Source organism: Ambystoma mexicanum, chromosome 12 (genome assembly GCF_040938575.1).
Source record: "Ambystoma mexicanum isolate Mex_15411 chromosome 12, UKY_AmexF1_1, whole genome shotgun sequence".
Classification (NCBI taxonomy): Eukaryota; Metazoa; Chordata; class Amphibia; order Caudata; family Ambystomatidae; genus Ambystoma; species Ambystoma mexicanum.
The window spans coordinates 649,463,826-649,486,474 of record NC_090936.1 but is presented as its reverse complement, the minus strand read 5'-3'; the positions used below and the strand labels follow the sequence as shown (position 1 = coordinate 649,486,474).

General features: G+C 45.7%; 1 protein-coding gene across 1 annotated transcript in view; it reads right to left on the bottom strand.

Moving 5' to 3' along the window:
- Nucleotides 1-22,649, bottom strand: part of RINT1 (RAD50 interactor 1) — a 1,254,187-nt gene that overhangs the window by 569,090 nt on the left and 662,448 nt on the right. The gene's annotated exons all lie outside the window — the stretch shown is intronic.

The window sequence follows — 22,649 nt, the reverse complement described above, 5'->3', positions numbered from 1 at the left end:
GAACAGTTTCTATCCTGGGTGCAACTGCTATTTGGGGCACCAATGGCTGAAGTACGAGTGAATGGCTGGACCTCACGCTCTTTTGTCTTGGGAAAAGGGACCCGACAAGGCTGCCCACTATCAGCACTCCTCTTTGCACTGGCCATGGAACCACTGGCCCAGCTGCTGAGAGAAGCACCCACATGAGTGGCATCCCGGGTGGTCCAGAGTGGGAGGACAAAGTCTCATTATACGCAGACGACCTATTGCTATATTTGAGGGACCCCAAGATGACATGCCCGGTGGTGACACAGCTGCTCCAGAAATATGGCGCCTTCAGTGGCCTGAGAGTAAACTGGTCCAAATCCACACTATTTGCACTAAATGCTCTGGGTAGTGAGGTTCCTGAGCCCTGCCCATACAGAATAGCTCCTGAACACTTCCAATATCTGGGAATTAGGATCACGAGGGACCTTGATGATTACACACTAAATAACCTACAACCCATTACGGAGCGATTTACAGGTGATGTACAGCACTGGATGTCCCTGCCCTTGACCCTATTAGGTCGAGCTGCACTATTCAAAATGCTGACACTCCCCCGCTACCTATATGTGCTCCAAAACGCTCCTATACATATACATGTGAAGGAGTTCAGGAAAATAGACAGTATACTCAGAAAACTCTTATGGGGGGGTGGACGCCCGAGAATCGCCCTTCAAACACTGCAAAGGTCAATATGGGAGGGTGGGATCGGCCTAACAAGGCTACAAACATACTACTGGGCCAGTCAGATGTCGGTAGTAAACGATGCAGTGCATGCGGACCCAGCACTGCCACATGTACGGGCATCGCCCCCCTTGGAGCTGTACAAGGCAATATCCAGAACAACCCCCCGAAATATGGCAGCACAAGCGCCCTGCATTTGGGCAGAATCACATACCTTCATGGGATGGGAGACAGAGTCACGGCAATCCAACCATTGTGGAATAACAGAAACCTCCACGAGGTAGCCAAATTACCAAAATGGCCAGCATGGACGGGATGCGGTATAGAGAAGGTGGGTGACATTATAATAAATGGCGCCATCAGATCCTACGAAGAACTGGCTCTATCCTTTAACCTCCCAGAGGTGGAAAGGTACCATTACACACAGCTTCGGCATGCATTCCAACAGCATCTCCCTACACTTGCTGACATGCCAGATACTACTCCAATAGAGCGCAACATAATAACAGATTGCATTCAAGCTAAAGTCACCACAGTAATGTACAGCGCCATCACCTCCTTTGCCACAACGGAACTGGTTCGGCTCAAGACAAAATGGGAAGCCGAAGTTGGTGAGATATTACCAGAAGACTGGGTTCAGATACTAATGTTCCCCCGGGAGGTAGCCATAGTGACCAGACTGCGACTAGTCCAACTAAAAAAAACTACACAGAATCTATTACCCGAGAGTAGCCTTATACTGCTGGGGTAAAATAACAGAACCGAACTGCCTACGCTGCCATAGAGAAGAAGGAACTTTCTTTCACACGCTATGGGAATGCCCAAATATCCGCGATTATTGGCAGCAATGCTGCGACATCCTTACCAGAGTGCTAAATCAGACAATCCCCATAGACCTTAAGCTACTACTGCTTGGAGCAGACAGCGAAATAGACTTGTCAAGATATGAAAAGCACTGCTTCATGACAGCAACTGCAATTGTTAAAAGGAATATAGCGCAACTATGGGGTGCTGCAGAGACGCCGCAAATAGGCCAGTGGATAACTGATGTACAGATTTGCATTGCCATAGAAAGGAGAGTGTATAAAACCAGGGGATGCCCCGAAAAGGCAAATAAGATATGGCAACGATGGGAAGACGTGGTGTGAACTTTGAAACATGACTTGATATGACACCCTAGAATGTAGAATGTGCATGGCAACAGGGAACCCTTCTCCTTAGTATAACAATCTTTACGTGACTTTGTGTGACTTGCTTGATTGAGCATTCCATTGAACGTTATTACTATTGTTGTTTCTGTGTCCTGGCCCGTGAGGACCACTGTTTGTATGTTACAAAACCAATAAAATGTAATATTTAAAAAATAAATGTATTGGACTAAGAGGACTATGTAACTCACCCAAAAAAGGTCAGGGGCCTTCTTTGGACACCTTTGAAATAATTGTCTATCGTAGTGCATGAACATCTGGTGTTAGGAATTTTCTGGGAACTATGGAACCTCGCTTTACTTGTCCGCCCCCCGAGGAGCTTGGTCTGGGGCTTCACGTTTTAGGTGGGTAAATTAAGGATATCTAAAGTACAGGAATCTTTCAGTGTGGGCGTGGAGAATACAGGACAATTACTGAAAGCGGAGAGGTTCAAATCATATGAGGCATTGATGGAACATTTGGGAGTGAGGGGCTTGGGAGGTTTCCACTACCTTTGTTTAAAGGAAATATTGGACACCAAATGGAGGAAGAAAAAGCAGAGAAAATTGATAAGATCGGAGGAGGCCCGGAATGCTGCCCAATCTACGCTCTGAGTAATATGTACAATATATAGAGCAATCCTAGTTAGTGGGCTCAGGGATAAACCAAAGTTTAAGGACCAATGGCAGAGAGATCTGGAAAGGGAGCTATTGGAAGAAACATGGGACAAAATATGTAAGATTACTTTACAGAGCATACCTATCTACTCATGCCATGTCGTCCATACCATACCAGCATTTATTTTGGCTTTTGGGTAAAATAATAGTCACATTGTTGTCTCTAAATTGTGACATTTATATAGAAAATGTGCTATGGTTTGGGACACATTTTTCATTCATTGCCTTTCTTACAGTACCTTTAAAGTTTGACTTTATTTTTTTGAGGATGTTCACCTCGTGCAAGGTGCTTAGTACTGCATCTATTGGCACATTACTCCTTTTCACATGGGACCCGGTTGCTGCCAGGTGTGAATGGCTGGGGGAGGTGATCGAGGGGAGGGCAGCACACATGAGACTTTTCTTCATTTGGAGGCCCTGTCATCCCAAATGCCATTTGAGTGAAGCCCACAAAAGCATAGATGAGTTTCAACACATCCGAATATGTCACCCATGCACTCCTCTAGGGCAAAAACAGGGTGCATAGGCAGCACTTTTTCAGTGTATCACAACACAGTGGGAGAGAGTGATGAGGTGCAGCTACTTTCTCTTAAGACATATTGGTGATGGAGGAAAAAAAGAAAAATCATGGAAATCACGGATTTTGCATTGGGGCCAAAGGTGCATCTTAGGTAAGCGCATATTAAAAATGGTGCTGAGGGTTACTATAAGAACACACTTTCCTGCCGGTTGTGCCCAGTATATATGCCAGGAGGCCACTGTACAAAAAGATCCATGCTGGCTTTGCTAAACTTTTGCCAATATGACCCCTTGAAAGCATTTTGGATGCAACCTATGCAACGTGACCATTCTCTACTGGTATGTCACATTCAGACTCCCAGTACGTCACTGCTCCCCACAAATAGACACATGGACTTGTTCCACAGAAACAAAAGAAAAATACACAACACAAATTGCATCAAAAACAGGCACAAACGTATACAAACACATACACGTTTTACCTACACACAACCAGTGGTCAAAGTGGGGGAAAAATTACTGGTACTGTGAATTCGTGGTGAAAATGGCTGTCACTTCAGAAGGTGTGGTAAGAGGCATGAATAGATCATGTAATACAAATAGCTCTTTTTTTTCGGGGTCTTTCAGATAGATATAACTAGTATAAGGAGTGCTTTAGTTAATCGCACATGGAATATAACAAAAATAACATTACATTAATTTAGGACTTAATTTTGGATGTTAAAGACTTCCCGCTTACAAAATGGGCATATAGGTTGACGGTTCAATGACTGGTGCTATCCTAAGAGTGAGTGAGGCTATCTTTTCAAGCTCATGGTATACTAGCTGAGCATGCTGGGTCAGCCTCACACTAACCTAATGGTTGTATATGATTTGATTGGACTTCTCTTACAGCATATGCAGATAATGCTCAACATGGCTATATAAAGTAGCTGTATCATAAATATATACAAAACCACACTTAAGCACTTGAGGTACTATCAAAATTAATATTCCAATTTCCATTTGAGCATTCTTTTAAAATACAGAGAGTGCAATATTACGATTGTGTACCCTGTAGGATGTTGCTTAGAGACATTACTTCACAAATGGCTGGTTGCAAAGGGACATATGTACCTGGAAAGTTACTTACATTACGAAATGTTGTACCAGATGTGTAAATGGCTAAAAAAAACAAAGCGGTTAGTACAATTTTTCAATCGCTGACCTGAACATGACAGAATAGTTTAGATGCTTATAACATAATAGATTCCTTACATTTTTAGTACCAACATACCAAAAGCAGTTGCAAGATCAAATTGCAGATTTGACTGTTTTGTAACAGAGATACCTTATTCCTTTTTTCAGGCAACGCAAAATATTGACAGATATTTTTAAAAGCAGTGGCTACCAGGTAGAGGTAAACCATTGAAATGCTCTTTTTGCAGGGCCATCTTACGGAATCTTTGGTGCCTTGGGCACCCAAACACTTGGGGACATTCAAAACAAATGAAGATTCACAGAAACTCGAGATCACAACCCATAGCTTGATACGCTGCCCCAGAAGCAATTGAAATTAGCTTGGCTTCTTCTTCAGGCCCCTAGTCCCCTGCTTCCATGCTAGAATTAGAGCAATAAAGGGCACGTGCGTTCAAGCCTGGATACAGGACACATTTTAACAATAGGCAAAAAGAGGAAGCTAAATGGGCTATGCAGGACACAGGTCAGTAGTCGTATGAAAAAGGTAAATGTTGCCATGCATAGTCACAGGACTCAAACTAGCAGCATAGTATAATGTACTATTACTCAAACACAAATACATGAGACAGATAGGAATCATCAAGGACAGCACATGTACAATTGCATAATGGGGGATAAGAATGTGAACTTATCAGGAAAGCGAAAGTATTCATAAATAGACTGAAATTAGAAGAGTAGAACAAGTTACTTACCCCTGGTAACATTCTTTCGACTGGATGTTCCTCCATGTATTCCTTATCTTTGATATTTCCAATATTCAGCTTTGCTGCCTCCGAATTATTTTTCAGCAGGGGGCGCTGTGCATCGATGCCTGTCGACTTGATGTTCCTCGGAGGCCTCTGTTTCGATTTTGACGTCACCGCAGGTATATGTAGCATGTGCAGCGCCCGTTGGCATCAGTTCCGTTTTTTAACAAGTGGAGCATTTATCTTGTGTTCGACGGTTACTCCCCCTGAGAGAGCATAGACTGCAACTGCAAGGGAAATTCTACTTCGGTGTAGGTTGGCCGGGGCAATAAGGAATACGCGTGAGGAACATCCAGTCGAAAGAACGTTACCAGGGGAAAATAAATTGTTCTTCGAATGGATTGTGTCCTCCCACGTATTCCTTATCTTTGATGCACTCCCAAAGCAGTTTACATAATTTGGAAGGGAGGGAGTAGAATTTAGAATGACATGAGTATTTTTTGGTTTTTGGTTGTGTATGCACAGAATGCAACACTGCTTTTCCAAAAGCAGAATCTTGAACTGCGGAAGAGTAGAGACTGTAATGTTTAGTGAAGCGGTGTACAGATGACCATGTGGCAGCTGCACATATATGCCGGTTCTTTACATTTTACCAAAAGTACATAAAAGTCTTCAGAACCCACCGGGTAGACCTATCTTAGCAGCAAAAGGACAGTCTTTTAGAACCATTGGCACAATATATTGATCAAGCAATTCAGCCACTCGTAAAAAATACTACAACGTACCTTAAGGATTCTACAGACTTTTTTATTGAAGATCAAGGACCTTGAATTTTAAGAGACTACAGACATTCTATTTACCATGGATGTCTGCAGTCTGTATACAAATATTACACATGATGCAGGATTGGAGGCAATGGAATGGTTACTATTGTCATCACAAGAATGCAAGGCAAACAACATGTGCATACTTAATTTATTGAAATTGGTCTTAAATAATTATTTTTTTTCGTTTTGAAAACAGATATTTTATTCAGATTGCAGGAACATCAATGGGGGCCGTCATGGCACCTGGGTATGCGAACACCTATATGGCGTATTTGGAACAAACAATGGTCTTGAACAATCCACAATACCAGCCTCGTTTAAGAAGTTTTATGAGATTTATAGACGATATTTTTGGTATTTGGAGAGGTTCTCATCAAAGCCTCCTTCAATTTTTTGAGTATATGAATCAGTTAGCACCAAGAATTAAGTTTACAACTCAGACTAACAAAAAATCGGATCCAGTTTTTGGATATGGAAATCTATGTTAAGAATAATCACTTAAATACGACCATCTATAATAAACCCACGGACAGAAACAGCACATTGATGGCATCTAGCTTTCACCCATCTACTACAATTCAAAGCATACCCTATAGTCAATTTTTAAGATATCGCAGACTGATTTCGGAGCCACCTGAGTTTGAGATTCAATCTAACATATTGAAAGAGAAATTTTCTAAACATGGTTACACACTAACTACATTAGAAAGTGCCTTAATGAAGGCTTCGGCAGTACCGAGAGCGAATACATTGGAGCGGTCACCGAAGGAAGATTCTGAAGTGATGGTGTATGTGACAACATACTCTCAACAGAGTTATAAAATCAAGAAAATCATCAGAAGAAATTGGCAAATGTTGAAAATTGATCCTTTGCTAGCACATTTATTAGAGAAAGAACCAGCTTTTGCATACAGAAAGAGTAAGTCTATAAGAGACTGTCGTTTGAGCTGATTATCAAATACCGGTTACCGGATCCAACACATTCAGGGGCACTTTACCCTGTAATAATTGTCAGCATTGCCATATTGTGATTAAGGGACCCAGCATTAACCATCCACATACTGGAAAAAAGATTCTCCTTAGACATACTAGTACGTGTGACACAAGGAATGTGGTGTATGGAATTCAATGTCCATGCGGGCTATTCTATGTTAGCCTAACATCAAGAAAAGCCAAAGTGAGGTGGACTGAGCACAAATCTAACATCCGATTGTGCTCAGCCCACTCACCAGTGGCACAACACTTCAAAGAATATAAACACTCAGTGGCCCAGATGAAATTGGTGATCCTGGAGCAAATCAGATGCTCTAAAAGAGGGGGTGACATACACAAGTTACTGAGACAAAAAGAGGTGGAGTGGATTGAGCGGTTAGATACACTTGAACCAAAGGGTGTGAATAATGAGTTTGATTTGACTTGTTTTATCTGATGCGATTTTTTGTTGAATATTGTGAGTAAAACTGCTTTTTTTGTTCTTTTCTGGAATTGCCATATTTTTGGGCTTAAAGTGTATATAGAATTGTGGTAACTCTAATTGTAGTATTGATCCATTTGTGAGGATATGTTAACAATGATAATGAAGGAATGCAACAATGTTAAATAAACAAGAGAAATGTTGTTAAGTGTCTCTGTTTGCATCGCAAGTGCCCGTGGTACCTGAATGAATTAAGGCATTGAATAGATTGGAAAACTTTGGTTTCTTTAACATTGGATTTGAGTTATTGACATAGCTCTGTTGGGATAACAGAGGATGAACATTCAGGGAGTTTGTCTCAGTGTAGTTAACTGTAGAGCAGAGTTGGTTATGTCTGTATTCATTATATTGAGTTGTCCCTAAAGAGAATGATATACTACACAGCGGACATAGAAAATACATTAGTATAGGGCTTACCTGTACTGATTTTTACATTTGCTAGGAGGCTTTTTTCTTTTTCTTCCTATGCATGTAAGATATACATCAGTGGTTGATCTGTGACTTCTTGATAATAAGAACTAACAACTGTTTTCCTGCTCTGGTATATTCCAGGATTGGTTTTTTACCTAGACAATCCATAAGGAATTAAGAATGTATATTCCAAACTTCTGAATTAGGTGTTTCGCCATGGACAGGTCGTCACATGATGACTTTGCTATCACGTGGGGCGGCACTAAGGGATAGACACCAGGTCTATACACGGTCACGTGACCGGGTGGATTGTGTAACAGACATAAAGATTTACTTTAACGCATCGCGGGACGGGAGGCTGTGATTGCAGTCAATGTGCCGTTCCCGCGTTGCGTTCGAAACATGCTTTGATTCACAAGTATTTGTATTGATGTTTGTTTTGGAAGATACGTACGTTGGGTCACGTGATCGGAATTACGATCACGTGACTCATTGATACTCTATTTAAAATGCACCGCGGGGTGGGAGGCTGTGGTTGCAGCCTTTTCGCTGTCACCGCGTTGCGTTTGGGACATCATTCGAGCTGTGGGCAAGTAAGTTTGGAAATTTAGAGCTTGGTTTTGTGACTTAGTGACCTTGGCACAGAGAGGTGGTTGTTAAGAAGCTTAGTATTATTATTTTTTCTACAGTGTGATTGCAACATCTGGGTAGACCCTTGGAAGACTATTGAGGAGGTTTACACAACTTGTCTGCCATTAATGATCAACAGTGGCTAGAACACGGAAGCGACACGTTAGTCAGAGTTGACTATACAGACCTTGGATATTTCCAAGGTCAGTGAAATTTATACATTGGGTGGCTTAAAATTAATTCATGGGAGACTGGAGCTCGCTGTGCCATAGAGACAATATTAGTACAAATCTCTGTTTTTTGTGAAATTAATTTTTTAGGAAACAAGGAAATTGGTATAAACATCACATCAACACCTGAAGAAGGGGTGAAGATAACCCCGAAACGCGTAGTGGACAAACATCATGTGATTGTCATAGTGTGGGGAAATAAAACCTCTTTCGTGAAATTTATCTTTGGAAGTACAAACTTAGCAAATTTTGCTGAATTTTTCCTGAAATGTTCTAAAAAGATATTGCTTTCTGTTAAAAAAAATTCTGCGCTTGTTTAATGAAAAATATTTTTGATGTCCTTAATGTCCCTCTTGAAATTTAGATTGTTAAAAACATTGTAGGAATGATGAATATAATTACCTACTTAAAGACATTTACCGAGTATGTGTTTTTTATGTCTTTTGAAACTTTGATTTAAAAGAGGTAATATTGTTTGAATAGACTGGAATACTTTGAAGAGATTTTTTCTCAATTAGAGTGACCAGGTACATGCCCCACAGGCTCCGTGTGGCACAAAATTGTATTGGCAGCTGCACATATATCCATTATCGGATCTCCCCTCTGTAAAGCAGACTAGGTTGCTATGCCCCTGGTCATATGAGCTCTTAGGTGTTCTGGAGGTTCTTTACCTGCCAGTTTGTAGCATTCCAATATAGTTAGTATAATCTTCCTGGATATAGTTTGCTTGGTAATGGCCGATCCCAATTTGTGACCTAAATAGCCCACAAATAACTGATCATGTCTTAATCCTGCAAATCTGGAGATGTAAAAGCTCAGTGCACGTCTAGGGTCAATCCTGTGAAGTCTTTCCTCTTCCTTCCCAGGATGTAGAGGAGGATAAAAAGATGGTAACGTTATCTTCTCAGTAAGATGAAACTCAGAAACAATTTTGGGGAGAACAGTTGGCTTCACTTTTAGTACCACTCTGTCTTTATAAAAAAACAGTATGAGGAGGCTTGCAGGATAAAGCCTGTAGCTCACTCACCCTTCGGGCTGATGTAATTGCCACTTAACAGGCGGTTTTTAGAGTTAAAAGTCTTAAGGGACAAGAGTGTAAAGGCTCGAAAGGAGCTCCCATCAAAAAGTTTAACACCAAGTTAAGATCCCACAGTTCTATACTTGAAACAGGATTGGAGGAAAAATATTAGTCAGTCCCTTTAAGAATTGTAGTATTAAAGGAATCTTAAAATAAGAGACTTCCTCTGAAGTGCGCTTAAAAATAGAAAGCACTGCCAGATATCCCTTGATGGTACCAATCTGGAGCCCCAGATTTAACAGATGTAAGAGAAAGGATAACACCATCTGTGTATTACATATAAAAGGGTCAACATTCTTATCTCTACACCAGCTGCCGAACTTATTCCAGCAGCATCAGCATAAAGGTTTGGTTGCTGGCCTTCTGGCCGAAAGCAACACCTCCATTACGTCATCCGGGAGGTCCCAAATCATTGTATCTCAGCCTCATAGAAACCATGCGTGAAAGCTGAGCGTCCTGATATCTGGATGGAGAACCAGACTCTCCTCTTGCGAGAGAAGGTCGTCTCTTAGCGGAAGACGTAACGGAGGGCAGATGGACATGTCCAGAAGGTCCGGGCACCACGTCCTCCTGGCCCAATCCGGGGCAACTAGGATCTCTCAACCTCCTTATTACGTGAGGAATCATGGGGACTGAAGGAAAAGCATACAGGAGTGGAAAATCCCAGTCCACCACCAACGCATCTCCTAGAGCTCCTCTTGGGGGAAATTCCCTCTAGTAGTACAGCTCGCACTTCCGGTTGGCACCGGTCGCAAACAGTTCCACTTGAGGGGTTCCCCAAAGGGTGAAGATCTCCTGAAGGACATTCTGAGCTAGTTCCCACTCGTGGAAGACTGTGCTCTGCCTGCTCAGAGCATCCGCCGTCGTGTTCTTCTCTCCGGCTAGGTGAACTGCCAACAGAGAGGTTCCCTTCATGTATTGCCCAGAACCAGAGCTGCATTGCCTCTCTGCACAGTGGTAGTGACCCTATACCTCCTCTTTTGTTGAAGTAGTACATGGACACATTGTTGTCCATCATTATCAGGACATTCTTTCCCCCCAAGAGATGGCAGGAAGGCCTTCAGCGCTAGTCAGATTGCCTCAGCTCTAACAGGTTGATATGTAGTTTGGACTCCGATGAAGACCAACGACTGCTGATTGTCAAATCGTTGGTATGGGCGCCTCACCCGGCAAGTGAGGCGTCCGTCACTACTGTTATCTCCGACCATGGTTGCCAAAAGGGTTCTCCTTTCAAGATGTTTTCCCAGACAGGCCCACCACTGAAGATCCAGGGAGACTCTACCCGAGGTTTGTAGGAGGTCTGACATCCTTCCTGAGAATTGTGACCACTGGGTCCTGAGAGCCCATTGGAGAGATCTCATTCTCAGGTGAGCCTCTGGCACCAGAAAAATGCAGGACGCCTTTAGGCCGAGCAACCTTAGAAAATCAAAGGCCAGTAGATGCTAGGCATTCTGGAATTTGGTCACCATCTGCAGAATGCCTTGAGCCCTCACCTTTGGCCGCAAGGCTTTTCCCAGGGATGCATCCAGAACTGCACCGATTAACTGGAGTCTTTGTGATGTGGGACTTCTTGAAGTTGAGGGAGAAGACCAGTCTGTGAAGGGAGTGGCAGGTATAGCTGAGATGTTCCAGAGCTTGTTCTGGGGAACTGGCCCTGATCAGCCAATCGTCTAGGTAGGGGTAAACGTGAATTCCCCCTCTCCTGAGACTTGCTGCCACAACCGCCATCAGTTTGGTGAATATCCTTGGGGCGGAGGTCAGCCCAAATGGCAGAACTCGAAACTGATAATGAGAACCGCCAACGGGAAACCTCAGGTACTGTCTGTGCTTGAGATGGATCAACACATGAAAGTAAGCATCCTGAAGGTCCCATTATACCATCCAATCCTGAAGCTGGAGGGCCTGAAGGATTTGAGAAAGGGTTACCATCTTGAACTGTCCTTCCTGAGGAACTTGTTCAAGTCTCGTAAGTCCAAGATGGGTCTCAATCCCCCGTTCTTCTTGGGGATTAGAAAGTAAGGGGAATACCAACCCTTGTTCCTCTCCGCTACATGTACTGGTTTTATAGCAACTTTGAAAGAGTTGCTCAACGGTGGATGACTCTGATGTTTTTGAACAAAAGGGAGGCAGTAACCTTGGGCAACTGTTTCCAATGCCCAAACATTTGAAGTAATAGCCTGCCATTCTGTCAGATGCTGCGATAATCTGCCTCCTACTGCAGTCTTGTGTATCAAGTCCTCAGAGAGGTTTTGGAGCGGCTGACAAAGTGGCTGAAGGTAAGGCAGCCGCTGCTGTTGCGGTCTTAGTACTTCTTCCCCATCCAACACAGGGGAATCGTCTTTGTCCTCTTTGAGCTGGCTGTCCTCTGCCCTTTCCAAATATGGAGCAGTAACAAAAGGGCCTACGCCTCCACGGCGCACACATGGGGAGGTTTGGAGTTTGTCTTATTGCAGCTCCTAGGAATTTGGCTGCTGCCTTGGAAGTTTGCAGCTTCTCCAAACTCTCATCAGCTTTATTTCCAAATAAATGAGTGGCGTCACAGGGCATGTCGAGAAGCCTGGATTGTACGTCTGGGGCAAATCCTGAGTTTCTCAACCAGGCAAATCTCTGCATCACTGTACTAGCCGCCATAGCTCTGCTGATACTGTCAACAGAGTCGAGACCAGTCTGGAGGGATTCGCACATTGCATCTTTCCCATCCTTGACAATGTTAAGGAATCCGCCTCGCTCCTCCTCTTCGGGGATATGGTCAGCTGCCATAGAAATGCACTACCAAAGGGTGTGTGTGTGAACCTTGCTAGCGTGCACGTAGGATTGGCCGACTTCAAGGCCATACTCCCGGCCGAAAACCCCTTTTTGGCCATGGCGTCGTAAAGGTTGTCGTCTCTATCCTGAGGTATCGTAGGATAGGCATGTTGCCTACGGGTGGAGGTGGCTGCCTGAACTACCAGACTTTCTGGTGTTGGGTGCTTGGAGAGGTAAAAAGAGTCAGAGCTAGAAACTCTGTAGTTAGCCGTCAGCTTTTTATTTACAGCTGAAATAACCTCTGGTGCTTCCCAATTTGTAGCCAAACGCTTTTGAAGGGCTTGATGAAAAGGGACAATTGGGTCCTCCTGCGGCCCTCTGTCTAAGATATCAGTGAGATTGTCCTGTTCAAAGACTGGGGTAGGTCTTGACCACCCCATATACTCCATAACCCTTAACATTAGTTGTCTGTATGTTACCTCAGCGTGGTCACCAGGGTCTGAAATACAACCTCAGGAGAGGTGTCTATACCACTAGCTTCGTGAAGGCATTCTTGCAAGTTCTTCATGCGCGAGTCCTCTGATATCAATGCCTTAGGCACTGACGGTGTTCCATACTGTAACCCAAAGCGTCTCCCTTCATCAGAGGACTCCTCTGCATCTTCATAAATAGAAGAAACCCTCTGCCGACCCGTCTTGCCTGGCTAACTATCGCCCAATCTCCATCACTCCTTTCCTGGGCAAACTCTTGGAAAAGCTGGCCATCTCTGAGCGCAATTTTCACACTGAATCTGTTGGTTGGCTCCATGATCATCAGTCTGGCTTCAGAGCTGCCAGAAGCATAGAAACTGCTCTCCTGAATATCCGTGAAGACCTGCTCTCCCCCCTTGATTCCAACACCCCCTGTGTCGATAACTTACTTGATCTCTCTTCTGCCTTTGACACGGTCGCTGTCATGATTCCTGTCCCTCATGTCACCAGCCCTCCAAGATGTCAGGCTGGAGCCAGGGTACGATCACCTACATGGCCCTCAAGGGCCTCTCCATCCCTCCAAAGACCCACTTGGAGTCAGACTTGGCGCTTGTGGCACCAGACTCACTCACTCCCATAGGATAACATTGGGGATTGGACTTGTAGTGCATTGATGGGGACAAGATGGATGCCTCCACATATTTTGGTTCCCAGAACTGCATGTGCAGTCTAGTCTTTTGGGTGTGGTTCAGCCCAGAGACACCTGGGATACCCAGAGACTATTTAAGCCACGCCCAGGCTGAGAAACATGCTTTGTGTTTTCTGCACCTGCAGCGTGACACTCACCGTGTTTGGATCGGTCTCCAGTAGGCATGCATCTTTCTTCTGCGCTCAGCTCCTGCAAGAACAAGAACACCATTAGGAACAGCCTTACCTTGCAGCGCTTCTGCCCATCATTCATCGCTTCTTATGTTCTGCGGGCATCTTCGGCGGTGTCATTCTCATCCCGGCACACCACTTCCTAAGGAAAAGGGAAAAGAACAGAAAAAAGGCATTAGTAAGCATTCAGCAAATCTTTGCTTATTTTTAAAGACTGTACGAGCTTTAAACGCTTACTAGAATCCCAGCGGCTCTGGGGGAATTCTGTCTCCGGAACTTCTCATCCATCTGCAAGAGGTAAAAGACACTCCAGGTTAGCGTGGGAACATCTAGAGATGCTGCATACCGCGCTTACTCACTGCATTTCTTCTTCATAACCGGCATCCACGCTGAAAACGTCACGCCACCTAAAAGACACAGAAAAAGAACTCAGTTCAATACAAATACGAAAGGGTCGCATCGCGCTCTCACTCACCTTCAGCGCTACTCATCTCAGCAGCACGTCACCATCCCCAGATGCCGGCCATCATCTAAGGAAGGAAAGGAATGAAGTTAGAGAACTGTTCAAAAGACTTATTATACTTACCTGTCAGACTCTTGCCAGTGAAGTAACTAGGCAGCAACGAGCCCGCATCAATCAACGCGCCCCTGCGCTGAAAGCAGGACGGAGAGTACACTTTCTAAGAAAACAAGGTGAGCTGTGGATCAAAGGGAAGGGTTGGACCCGGGGAAGAAGGGGTTCAAGCACACAGAGACAATAGGGAGTTAAACTCTACCAATCCTGTGTTTCAGGCCCAGTCTCCAGTCGAGTATACTCCAGGGAAGGGTTCGAGGTTGTAAGAGGTCAGAACAGGCTGAGTGACGTCCCTGTGGATACCAGGTGAGCGTTACAGTCAACCATGCCATCCTGCTCAACCGTCTCCGTGATAACCTGGGGATCACCGGTCAGGCCCTGGCATGGCTGACTTCTTTCCTCTCTGATAGACCCTCCCAGGTTCAACTTGGGTCCTTCCTCTCCTCCATCTCTATATCTACTTGTGGTGTTCCCCAGGGGTCTAACCTCTCTCCCCGGCTGTTCAACCAATACCTGGCACTTCTTGCCCACCGCATTGCCACGCTCTGCCCCAACTTCCAGTGCTATGCGGAGGACACTTAGCTCATTTTCAGGCTACCCTCAGCCACCTCTTCTCCCTCTCTCATCTCTGACTGTCTGTCTTCCATCCAGGAGTGGTGTGCCGCCAATGATCGCTGCCTTAATGTCAGTAAGACTGAGATTCTCCTCATCAGGACACCCGCTCCCTCCTTTCCTGTCACTTTCTGGCCGGCCTCTCTTGGCCCTCCTCCTGCTCCCACTTGTGAGGCCAAAACCTTGGGGTCATCTTCGACTCCACACTCTCTTTCTCTCTTCACATTTCTGTCATCTCTAAGACGTCTCACTACCAGCTGCACCTCCTCAGATGTATTCTTACTTTCCTCTCCTTCCCCTTACTCTCCTTCCCCCAGAATCTCACTGTCTCCAGAGCTCTGGTTCTCTCTAGACTGGACTATTGCAACAGCCTCTTTCTAAATCTGCCTGCTTCTACTCTCGGCCCTCTGCAACTCATCCAGAACAGGACTGCGAGACTTGTCCTTGGCCTCAAGCCCAGGGATCGTATCTCTCCAGGACTGAAATCTCTGCATTGGCTCCCAGTGGGATTAAGTTAAAAACCCTGTGCATTGTCCATAAGGCCTTCTGGGGCCTGGGGCCTCAATACCTTCAACGCTCTCTTCCTGAATATCTTCCTTCTCAAGCTCTTCGCTCATCCGCCTCCAACTCCCTCTGGGTTGGACGCTTCTCCAAGCAACGAGTTGGTGGTAGATCTCTTTCTTCGGCTGGGGCCTCCCTCTGGAACAGCCTCCCTCTGGAACTTGAGGATAATCATCTCTGGTTCCGGAAGCACTTCAAAACTTTTCTCTTTGCTTCTGCTTTTTCTCCTCCTCTCCCCTGCTGACTTCCTGGCTGATACTGAAACTGCACTGGTTACCTGGCCACCCTCTGATCTCGGGCCTAGGCCCGCTCCCCCACCAGTCGCACTCCTGCACTGCCTTCCTGGTAACCCCCGCACTTGGGGACTGTTTTCTGTATCCCAACAGTCCCACTACCAGCACTTGACACCTGTTGTCTGCACTTACCCTTGCACTTGCCACCTGCTGGCCGTACATTTACTTTGTTATCAATTTTATTATCCTATGCACTGCACTGACCCCTCCCTCCTCCCCCTCCGCACTTTCCTCCTTCCCTTTCCCATGCACTTACGGGATCTGAATGACACCTGTCCTAGTAGGATCGTTGTCTGCCGTCCCTGAGTTCACCCTCCATTGCCTCGTCGCGCCTTGATAAACTTGTGTATAGGCGTGTTATAAATGCCATATCATATCATATCAAGAGAGAGATTTGAAGAAATCTGAGCGTGGCAAAGGAGCATAAGTCTTTTCAACCAAAGTTGTCATTATATTTGTTGTCACAGGAGCCGAAAGTGTTGAAATTGTCGATGTTGACGTTGATGGCTTCAACAGTTGAGTCTATGGCTTTGACGGTAGCGTGAATGGTTTCGACGGTGGCGTCGAGGAGGTTGACGCTCGAGGCGTCAATGGCTTCTCCACAGTTATCTGCGCTGATGGCATCGATGGTGCACCTTTCGGTCCTGTCGGAATCAAGTCCTTCGGCGTCAGAGACGTCGATGGCTTAGTCCTCAAAGGGACTTTTTCTCGACTCCAGGGATGGGATCGCTCTCGAGGAGACTTGGCCGCCGGGTCTAAGGATGCACGGCTCATGTGATTCTGAGGTCTTTTGATCAGAGCATCGTCTGTAGGTGTAGTTGAGGGGGCAAGGCTGCATTTTTGAAAACCCTTACGTTCAGAGCCTAAACTCTTCCGACTGAGCCGGTGAACTAGATTTAGTGGGGCAAACGACCAGTTCCAGTGAACTAGAGGACGAGGAAGATGGCGGTTTATGGCGCCATTTTTTTGTGTCTATCGAAGTCGACGAATGGTGTGCACCCCTACTTCCTTTCTCGACTCGCTTTTGTTTTGATGGTCTAGAGCGGGATTTTTGGGCCTTACCTGCTGCAAACTTGCCTCTACGCTGTCTCATGGCTTTGGCCGTTATAGATAAGCAGTCCTCGCACGCCGAAGATGGATGAGTCAATCTCAGGCACCACGGGCACCACAGGCAGATCCTGTGAAGGTCCGTCACGGACATCTTTGCACCGCAGTCACAGCATTTTAAAGCTGGATCAAGGAGTGGACAACGGCGAAGATGAAGCCATTTCACGTAGGAACTCGAGAAATACAGAAATTATCGAAGATATATTCAAAGTATTCCTGTCAGGAACGAGGCATGCCGCATCAGAAGAGTAAGCGCAGAAAAACAGAACTGAGGCCAATGGGCGCTGCGCATGCTACATATACCTACAGTGACGTCGACATCTAAACAGAGGCATCCAAGGTGCATCGACGCATAGTGCCCCAAGCTGAAAAAAAAATTCCAAAGCAGCAAAGCTGGATATTGGAAATATCAAAGATAAGGAATACATGGGAGAAAAATGGTTTTAAAGCGATGATGCCATGAGCAGGCAAAGAAACAAATGAGTTTGTGGTGTGCAGTTTAACAATGGTCACTATTACTAACATGAAGAAACACAATACTCTGTTTAACCATGACTGTGGTTTTTTTGAAGAGTGTACTATGTGAAGAATCATTTGGAGTCAGCACTAATTCCCCTTCAATGACATCCTCCCATGTGGCCTGGGGACAGCAGCCGCTACCTGTACCTGACCCTGGGAGTGGTAATATGAGGGAGGATCATATGGGAGGAGATGACTGCTGAGGGGAGGTGGTGACTCCATTGGAAGAGACGCAGTATTCACCCCTTTATCCTGAAGAAAACCTTATCACGCCTAAACGTCTGATGGCATACTGTTAATGTAGTCAAAATCCCATTCATACCTCAAATATACACAACACACACAGAGCATCTCCTGTTTCTGATGTTTCTTTATTTTTTTTTCCCATATCATTTTTATTAACTTTTTCAATATAACATTACAACCAAACTCCTGAGGGAGACTTGCCATTTTGAGCACTTTGATTCTACCCATCCATGATACATTCAACCGGCCTCAGTCCAGCAGTTTACTCTTAATTCTCTCCAAAAGAGGTAGATAGTTGGCTGCATAGAGCGTCTCCATTTCATTAGTAAGGTTGACCCCCAGATATTTTATAGATTTCTCCACCCATATGTATGGTAACTCTCTCCGGAGGTCTTGCTCCCGGGGAAAGGTGGTCGCCAGGTTCAGTATCTCCGATTTTGTGTTCCCTCCCTCCGAACTTAATTCCCTGCATCTCCTTATTGGCCCTCACTGCTTCCAGTAACGGTTCCAAGTGGATGGCGTATAACAGTGTCGATAGGGGACACCCCCGTTTCATTCCCCTTTGGACTTAGATAGTGGCTGATAAATGGCCATTTATTGCCTTGCGTAACGAGGGATTTTGATAGTTGACCCTAACTTTAGACAAAAACGTTTCCTCAAATCCCATCTTCTACATTGTTAGAAAAAGGAACTGCCATTCCACACTGTCAAAAGCCTTTTTGGCATCAAGTGTAATTGGGAGGGAGGGCGTGCCCCTCTTCCCAACTTTTTCAATGAGGTGAGGTATTCTTTCAGTATTATCGCTTATCTGTCTGCCCTTAATAATCCCGACTGCTCCGTGCTGATGATATGGGGAGGGTACATGCTCCAACCGGTTCGCTAAAATATTTGTGTAGATCTTAGCGTCTACATTTATCAGGGTGATTGGTCTGTATGATCCACATGAAAAAGGTCTTTACCCTGTTTTGGTAACAGAACCACTTTTGATTCTTCCATGGATGGAGTTATTTTCTCTGATCTTCCGAACGCATTATATAGGGGAACCAGATAAGGAATTAAAGTCTCCCTGAAAGTTCTATAAAATTCAGACGTAAACCCATCCGGCCCTGGGGATGGCAGGGATGAGATAGCCCTCTTCACCTCATCGCTTGTAATATTCTGTTCCAGCACCTCTCTTTCTTGTTGGGTAATTTGTGCTACCTTTTTGTCTGCTCGGTATTCCATTTGTTCCCCTTCCGGTGCCCCTTCTGTGCTCTATAGACGGGAGTAAAATTCACAAAATTGCTGGGATATGTCTTCTGTATGTGTGCTGACCTGCCCTCCTTCTAATGTAATTCTCAGTATTGTTTTGACTTTTTCTTCCCTTTGCAGCATACTTGCTAACATCCTATCTGCCTTATTGGCTTTGACATAGTACTTTTGCCTATGAAACGCTAGGGAGCGTTCTGACGCCCTTGCCGGTAACTAATCTAATTGTCCCCTTATTGCCCTGTATTCCATCCTGGTTTCCCCACTTGCTCCACTCCCCATACGTGCCATTACCGCCTTAAACTTCCCTTCGAGGTCTCTTTCTACTTTCCTCAGCTCCTTGTCCCTCCAAGTTTTGGTTTCTATAATCCTGCCCCTTATTGTAGCTTTAAACCCGTCCCACTGTATATGTATAGTAGGGTCCTCTTTCCCATTGTCCCGGGAAAACTCCCCAAATCCGTCTTCGATCTCCTCCCACAGTGTACTATCCTTATAAAGGTAGGACGGGTAGTGCCATCCACATTCCCAGGGGTCCTCCCTTCCTCGTTAGTTTCAGTATAATGGGCGCATGGTCAGAGATGGATATAGCTCCCACCTCCATATTCATGACTCGGCAGAGTAAAGACCGGGAAGACCAGACATAATCAATCTTTGATGACGAGCGATGTACATGGGAGAAGAATGTGTAGCCTTCCCTGTCCCCTTCCCTCTCCCTCCATATATCGATCAAGCCCAGTTTTTCCATTTTCCCTACCAGTTCCTTTACCCAGGTCCCAGGCCATGTCAAAATCTCCCGTAAGTATTATTGGGCCCCTAGCAAATGTCTCTAACCTATTCAATGCAGTCTGAAAGAAGTGGTCTTGTCCCAGATTGGGGGCGTACACTGTGGCTATTATGTACCCTTCTCCCCTCCCTTTCACCTGTAGTGCCAATTATCTACCAGCGGAATCTCTATTGTGAGATCGAAGTTATTTCTAAAAGCGATCAGAACTCCACCCCTTTTTGATTCTCATTGGACTGGGAGAGTTGCTGGAATCCCTGTAGTCTCACTCGATCCCTATCTCGTAGTTGGACAGGGGTCTCCTGCAGTGTGATAATATCCAGTCCCTCCCTCCTTAAAAATCTTTTCAGCTTTTTCCTCTTCACTTGGGAACGAATACCATGGATATTCAGGGAGATCACCTTCTGTCATGACTCCTGCCCCTAACCCTCGTAGGCAAGGCACTGGAGCCAGGCTACAATCCTCCATAATGGCCTTAAAGGCCTTTCCATCTCATCTGAGACTCTCCTGGAGTCAGTCCTGGCGCCTTTGGCGCCAGGCTCATACATAATCTGAGGAAGATTTGCGAACTGGACTTGGTAATGAACTTTTGTGCAATATGGATGCCCCCACATAGCTCAGTTCTATGAACCGTGCTATGTGGTCTAGTGTTTTGGGTGCGGTCAGGCCTTGGGATACCTGGGGGCTATATAAGCCACCCCCTGGCAGAGGAACACGCTTCGCGTTACTCTGCGCTCTGCAGCGTGACGCTCAGCTCGGTCTCCTGAGATCCTTGCCTGCATTCCCTGAACCACGTACCTGAAAGAACAAGAACATCATCAGCACAACACTTACCTGAGAGTAGAATCCTGTTTGCCATCCATCGCTCCTCTGGTCCGGAGCACACAGCATCTCGGCGGCGCCTCCATCTTCGGAACGCTGCAACCTGGGAAGAAGAGAACGAAAACAGCATTAGTAAGTGTTTCCACATTCCAATTCCGAAAATAGCAAGAACAATGACACGCTTACCTGGATTCGAGCCGCTCTTGGTCAACATCCGTTCCGGAACATAACAACGACCTACAAAAGAGAGGACACACAGGTTAGCACAGGAAAAGTCAAGAAGGCGCCACGAACTGCGCATTACTCACCGCTTAGTACTCTCTCAGCCAGCATTCATTCTGGGACATTGAGCGGCCTGCAAGGAAAAAGAGAGACACAGGTCAGCACAAGAAAAGGCGAATAGCACTGCGCATCGCGCTTTCACTCACCGCCTCGTGCTCGCCCCAAGCAGCACAACACCACCAATGACCAGTTCCTGTACTTAGAGGAAGAAGAAGAGCCATTATCAGGGGCAAGAGAAAAAGAAAAGGACAGATCATCAAAACTGCAAAACCAACAAACCTACCTTGACGGACTGGAGTTACAGCAGGTCTGGACTCATAGGGCCTGCACCAGTGAAGCAAATAGGTCACGAAGCGCCCACATCAACAACGCACCCCTTCACCGAGAAGCAGGACGGAGAGCGCATCATATAAGAAAGCAAGGTGAGGAGAAGACTTAAGGGGAAAGTTTGGTCCTCAAAGGAGGTGGGAGCCAAGCAAGAAGAGACAGTAAGGTTTCAGGCCCAATCCTCGGCCGAACAGACACCAAGGGAGGGGTTCGAGATCGCAAGTGGTCCAATCAGGCTTAGTGGCGTCCCTTTGGATATCAGGTGAGCGTTACACCTTCAGGGCTTTCTGTTCAGTCCCCATTATGCAAGTAGTTGCTCATGCTCAACATCCTCCTTTGCTCACATCCGTCCCTCTCCCCTCCACCCCTCTCCTTCCCTCTCCGCCTTTCCCCCTCACCTATGCTGGGCGGATTCAACCGGCCACTAGGCCCCCTCGGATCGCTCTCTCGAGGATTGAACCACTTTCCTTCCCCAGCGCATTTACCTGCGGGTACTCCCATATCCATACCTCGATGGCCCCTCCCACACTACCCCCCGGGACATAACTATTCACCCTCTTCTTGCCCTCCCCAGGCATACCCCAACTCAGTTCGCCCCAGACATACCTCTGTATGCTGGCTCCCCAGCTTGTTCCTTAGCGGTTGAGACCCCACCTCCCCTTTTCCTTTCATCGCTGGGCCTTTCAGCTAGGGTTGATAGCCACCCTTCTTGCCCCTTTTGGGTCTTGCTGTTGACCATTCCTAGTTCCTTGGGTTATACTGACCCCTCTGCGTTGGTTCGCTCACGCTCTGAACTTCTCCGTCTATCCCCGAGATCTTTGCTCCTTCTTCATACAAGTCAATCCTTCTGTTTCCCTTGCCATTTAAAAATGACTCCAAAGGGGAACATTCATATGTATCTGATGTCCTTGTCTCGTAGTACTCTCAGGACAGGTGCCATTTGTCTTTTCTTGATTAGTGTTATTTGGGACAGATCTTGAAACAGGAGGATGTCCGTTCCATTATACGTTATTTTGGCTGCCTTCCCTGCTGCATTCAGGATCTTCTCTTTCGTGGTATAATCATGAAGTGCCACTAAGACATCCCTTGGCCTAGCCCCTTCTTCCGATCATCATGGCCCTACACTATGGACACTGTCCACTCTTACGTCTTCTGGGTTCTCTGGATCCAGAAGATCACTAAATGCATTCCAGATCGCCTTCTTCAAATCTCTGTCCAACACGGCCTCTGGCAAAGCTTTGATACGAATGTTCAACCTCCTGGACCCGTTTGCCAGGTCTTGTGCCTGGAGCTCCAGATTCTGGGTGGCGGTCGCCAGCTGCTCCATGAGCACTTCTGTTTTCCTGGAGTCGTCCGCAATGTCTTGAATCGCCCTCTCATTAGTGACAACTCCCTCCTCAATCTTGCATACATCTCTTTTTATATCTTGCAATACCACTGCAAAGTTGTCTCTCATTTTTTCCATCTACTGTTGAACTGTGTCACAATTTTATCTCCAAAGTCATTAAAATATTACT